Source organism: Podarcis raffonei, chromosome 6 (assembly GCF_027172205.1).
Source record: "Podarcis raffonei isolate rPodRaf1 chromosome 6, rPodRaf1.pri, whole genome shotgun sequence".
Taxonomy (NCBI): domain Eukaryota; kingdom Metazoa; phylum Chordata; class Lepidosauria; order Squamata; family Lacertidae; genus Podarcis; species Podarcis raffonei.
The window spans coordinates 56578837-56584657 of NC_070607.1; positions in this window are offsets into that span (position 1 = coordinate 56578837).

Here is a 5821-nt window from a genome sequence, read left to right on the forward strand (position 1 = left end):
TCTCCCAAACTAGTTTTTCTGGAGTTTCCCTGCTGTCTTCTCACTACTGCAGAAGGTGTGACACAAGGGTTCTAAATTAGGGCTTGGGAATGAGGCCATTGCATGCATGCTACTGTGCTGGGAGCCTTCAGCTGTAAGCATCCCGTTCACGGGAGCAAACTGCTTTCGGAAGTGTGTTGAGTGGCTCTGTGCATCATTATTTGTTTAGTTAATAGATTATTATTTTTTTATCCCACCCTTCCTCTTAGCGTAGCCTAAGGGCAGCAAACAATGAAACCAATTCAAACATTTCAACACGATCAAATATACTCACTGCTAAATAATTTCAAGGCTGGCAGGGAGGTTTTCTTACAACCATTAAATGCCTGCATGAATATTAATATATACTCAAATAATGAAGGGGACAGAGGGCATTCCATAAGTGAGGGGGCCGCTACTGAGAAGATTCTGTTGGGCAGTACTAAGTGGCAGCAGCACCTTTCTTTAAGTTTTAAGAATAAGATATTAATGACTTTTTGAAATGTGGATAAACAAAATAGGATTATGAAACGAGAAAATATGTGAGCAGTTTGCTGCTCGCAACTTAGTTTTCATACTCATTTTTCTGCAAACAATATACTTGGTTTGCAAGCAAGATTGTAACAAGCACCTCTGGGGGGGAAACAAACAAACAGCTGAACAGCAAGTGGCTAAAACAGGGGTAGGCAACCTAAGGCAAATCGCCTTCTCAATCCAGCCCACAGACTGTATGGGAATCAGCGTGTTTTTACGTGAGTAGAATGTGTCCTTTTATTTAAAATGCATCTCTGGGTTATTTGTGGGGCCTGCCTGGTGTTTTTACATGAGTAGAATGGGTGCTTTTATTAAAATGCATCTCTGGGTTATTTGTGGGGCATAGGAATTCGTTCATTTTATTTTATTTTTTCAAAATATAGTCCGGCCCCCCACGAGGTCTGAGGGACAGTGGACCGGCCCCCTGCTGAAAAAGTTTGCTGACCTCTGCTATAGAAGATGACACCTCAGTGATATTTTCTACTCATTGGTATACAGTGGTACCTCGGTTTTTAAACGTCTCCATTGATGAACATTTCGGTTCTCGAAAGCCGTAAACCCAGAAGTAAATGGTTTTCGAACGCACCTTGGAAGTCAAACATGCTACGCTGCTTCCGTACTGAGTTTTCTGTATTCAGTTTTCGAACGTTTCAGAACTCAAACAGTCTTCTGAAACGGATTACATTCGAAAACTGAGGTACCACTGTAGTTTAGCTGGGGGTGATAAAAGGGAGATATGAATCTACTACTGGCAGGAGCAGCTGACATGGAAGGGTGGTGTAGCCAAGCCACTCTCTTGACAGGGATGTTGCTGCTGCTTGTCTGAATGGGGCATGGTGGTAGTAAGGTCGGGACTGCACAGACACAAAAGCAACAGTGTTGGATTGGCTCAGCTGGTGTGCCTTGGTACCTCTGACCTTGCTGCTGCCCTGCCTGCCCCATCCAGGTAAGCACCACTGACACTGCTACTGGTTGGATGGCTCCTGCGCACCAGGCCTCCACACCAGCTACTCCTGATCTCTGTGGAATTTGAAGCAAATTGACAAGGACGTCTGACTCACAATAGTTTGACAATGTCAGCAACAAAATGACCCCACAATATTATGCTGCTTAAATGAAGAAACTGGGGTGAGTAGGTAACCAGGAATGGATTTTTGTGTTGAAGGACTGAAAGTGTGTTCGGTTCTAGTGCTCAGAGGAAAATTAATTGGCTCAAGGTTCCTTGTACGCCTCTTGTACTTTGTTCCAATTGATGGATCTTGGGATTCTAGTAAAAAAACCCCAAAGAAGATCCCTCTGCCCGCCCACCCCTGAGACAGGCAATGTTGTGAGGAAACCTTGGAAACACCCTCTGGGTAAAAGACCTTCCTTCTATCCCCACCCAAAGGTTGTGAACAATAGCTTACGTTTAGACCTTTTGCATGTGAAGACAAGAAAAGACATTTGGAGGCACAGCTAGGGTGCACACCACAACACTCTGCGCCCAGCTCATGCCACAACAGTTGTCAAACAACTTGCATGCATTCCTCCAACACAGATGGAACACCACACAAAAAAACCACAACATGGATAATTCTCTTTCTACTCTTTCTTGCCAACTGCTACATGGGGCCTTCACTCAAAACAATTTGTGCTGGCAAAATATTTAGTTTTCCCTCCAAAAAAAAAAAAATCCCCATGGCATGGAATGCTGTTTTTTAAAAAAGGTGTGCCCCTGTTTTTCCTGCTCCATATGTCTGTTTATAACTGTCAAGTACATCCACTGATGCTTGCCAGAAAGCACTAGTAGTGCCTCAGTAGCGTTAATTAACATTATAAAATAGTAATGTACAATATGTTACACCCACGTACCACAGTAAGCGCCTAGACAGATTACACAGAATAATGTCTGTTTAGATCACAGTTCCACAGAGACACCCTCCAATACTTTACATGCACCAGGTTTTGAAGATCAGTGCAGTCGTCTTTTTTTTTTTTTAACTTTTATGAGTCAGACTTTGCAATAGCTCCAGAATTACATTTTCCTCTGAAGTGAAAGTGTTGGGGCATTTTTAGTCCTAACCCACTACAGAAGATATGCTCATTATGCTGTGTCCTTAAATATAAGTTTGGAACAAAGTTCTTAAGACAAAATACTATAGGCAAAGAAAAACAGAGGCTAGCAGGAACTATCTGCAGAATTAGGTCAGGCATCATGAAAGAAAGGACACTCAGTGGTTCCAAGACAAATCTGGATAAACTTATGACATATATCATATATTGTATGGGGTCTTATTTTTGTCTCACAGTCATGTTTTCCCCAACTCTTAGTTATTGGGGGGGGGGGCAAAGGGACATCCTTCCTGGGAAGCATCAGGGATTGCCAGAGCTCCTGATAAAATGCTGAGGGTTGACTGGCTTCTACCCCAATGAAAAAATAATGTTGGAGAGACCCCTCTACCCTCAGGTTTAAGCAGATCAAAATACATGGAGGAATTCTCACTCGGATCAAAGGGGGTAGTAATCCTCTCTTTGACCAGCAATCAATAGTCCAACTGCTAGAAACATGCAGAGCTCTGCATTGTGCACAAAAACTAACTTTGGGGTAGCGTACCTTGTTCATTCTTGCTCTTTGCTTACAGCGCACTGTGGTCTGGATTATGTGGGTTAATTTAGCTCTTAGGAAGCTTAAGCAGTAGCCTTCCCAGACAGACATCCTCCTCTCATTTTGAAGCATCTGGGCTTAGAAAGCCTCTCCACCTGTCAGGGCTGAGCCATAGGGAGTGGTAGGAGATGAGCCAGAAACCGGGAGCCATGGGTTGCACCAGGGAATCAGAGGTGAGGAGCAAAGCCAGTACTCAGAAACATAGGGCAAGCCAGGAGCATGAAGCACACAACAAGCCAGGACAGGAGGACAATCTCTCCTTACATCCATACCACACGTGTAAAAAGCACACAGCTCCCCCCCCCCCGAATCCTGGGAGCTGTAGTTTGTGAAGGGTGCTGGAAATTCTGGTGGGAGCATTACAGTTCCCAGGATTCTTTGCGGGAAGTCATGTTCTTTAAATGTCTGGTGTGGAGGTGACCAAAAGATCCAGGAACATACTAAAGCTTGGGAATACTGTGTCCAGCCCATCTGACTGAGCTAGGAAGCCCTCCTTGTACCTCTTCCCATTTGGGAGGATCCAGTGGTAAACTGGGTGCATGGAGTCAGTCCAAGGCCTGCATACACAGGTGCTGCAACCTGAAGTTCAGGTGCACTGAGTCCCAGCAGCTCCTTACACAGCCTACCATGTTGTCCCACCAAGGTATGGGGCCATCTTCCCCAGGAAGAGCAGCTCTTTGAGCTCATCCGCTTCCCAATGCTTGCCAGATGTGTTGCAGGTCAGATTAGGTGAACAACAGAGAGCCTTGTGGCACTTGAAAGAGAAGCAAATGTTATTAGCCATAAGCTTTTGTGGACTAGTTGCAAGGAAGATTTGTTTTTGCTGCAAAAGACTGCTAACCCTCATTCTTAGGTGTAAACCTCATTGAATTCAATGGGACTTCTGAGTGCATATGCATAGGATTGCACTGTTGAATACTTACTCTCAGCTTTGTCTCTCTCACACAATGCCATTTAACTTATTGAACAAAGAAATGCTGGAGGGAAATACTAATCATACCAAGAATACACAAAGGGGAAAGAGGCCCACCAGGGTAATGGAACAAAGTCCAGAAGAGAGGGCAACTGAGATAACGAGGCTGAGTTTCCAACCTCAGTGAACCCAAATAGCAGATTACTCCTTAGCTAGCAAGGGCTTCATGGGAACTGTATCTTTATAATATCTATAATATCTATAATTTATAATATCTATATTTTCTTGAGAAAATATGCAGGACTTTTGGATTCTATAGAGCCCCTGTACATGTTCCTTTAATTACTAGCAAACAGGGGACAGATGATATATTGCAGAATGAAAAAGGGATGCCACCAGGATTACTTGGGCACACCATATTGTATATGGGTGTCCCCTCCTGCAACAATCTATGGGCAAGAACTGCTGCTTATGTATACAATATATATTTACTTAGCCTGGCCTATCACACAGGACTATTATTATTTATGTGATTTCTTACATGCCCTTCTAACATTACAGTTATAGGAATAAGATGAATCAGGAATCCTCAAATTATAGTCACACTGCAGCTACCACAGCCATAGAGACGGGGCCTTCCCATTGGTGGCTTCTATCCCATGGAACTCCCTTCCAAGAGATACACAGCTGACTACAACACTTCCAAATTCTAGATCCGTGGTTCCTACACTGAATTTTTTTATTGATAAGAAATACGTTGGAAAGCGCAACTAGAATCGTCCTCAGTATCACTTGATGCTCTTGCTCTCATTTTGAAAAGATATCTATCCATATTCTGGAAATAAAAATAATATCTTGATACTCTATTATAGTACACTGAAATACTTAAATGTTCCTTTGATTGCCCTTGAACCTTCCTGCCACACTTGCCACCCTCTCCTGGCACACCCTTTGAGAGCCGCTGTTCTGGATAAATGTTTTTAAAAAAACAAAGCCAAGACCTCTGCTTCCCCTGGCTTTTAACTGAAGTGTTTATTATTGTACATGCTTCTGCAAGAAGCGTTTGCCGGGTGTCAGTTTCTGCTACTTGGGACTTCAGGGCTTGCTTAAACCCGCTGCTTTGTTGCAATCCGAACGGCGTCTTGCAGCTTTCATGTTTGTTTATTTCTTGGTGGGGCTGTCTTTTCGCTGTCAAGCGGAAGCCATCTCGAGAAGGCGTTCAAGCCTCGAAAGGCGACTGGGGAAGCAGCTAACATAAATAAAAGCAAAGGAAAACTAGAGGGAGAGGGAGGAGAGGGAGGGACAGGCGCTCTGCCTTCTGCTCGGCTTTCTCTGCCATTGGCTCCCTCCGCCGGTTGTTGAGGCTGCACAGAAAGCTCTGTAATTAGGACCCCGCTGGCGGACACAGAAGAGGAGCCCGTCTCCTGGGCGAGGAAAAGACGCAGCAAAGGAAAAGGAGCGGGAGGGGGGGGAGTCCGGACACCCCTCGTTTCCCTGGTTTCGTTTCTCTCTCCGGCATTCAAAGTTCCCACCGCTGAGGGCTGAGCCGGGAGGACTCCTGTTGCCAAGGCAGGTGGAGCGCGCGGGGAAAGAGCTCCTCGCCGCCTCCGCCCCAGAAAAAAAGCAGCGTCGAGGGCGCGACTGGCTCCTGCCGCTGCGTCCGCCTCCTGCGTTTCCTCAGGAAGGAGCCGAGCCCGGGGGGGAATCCAGGG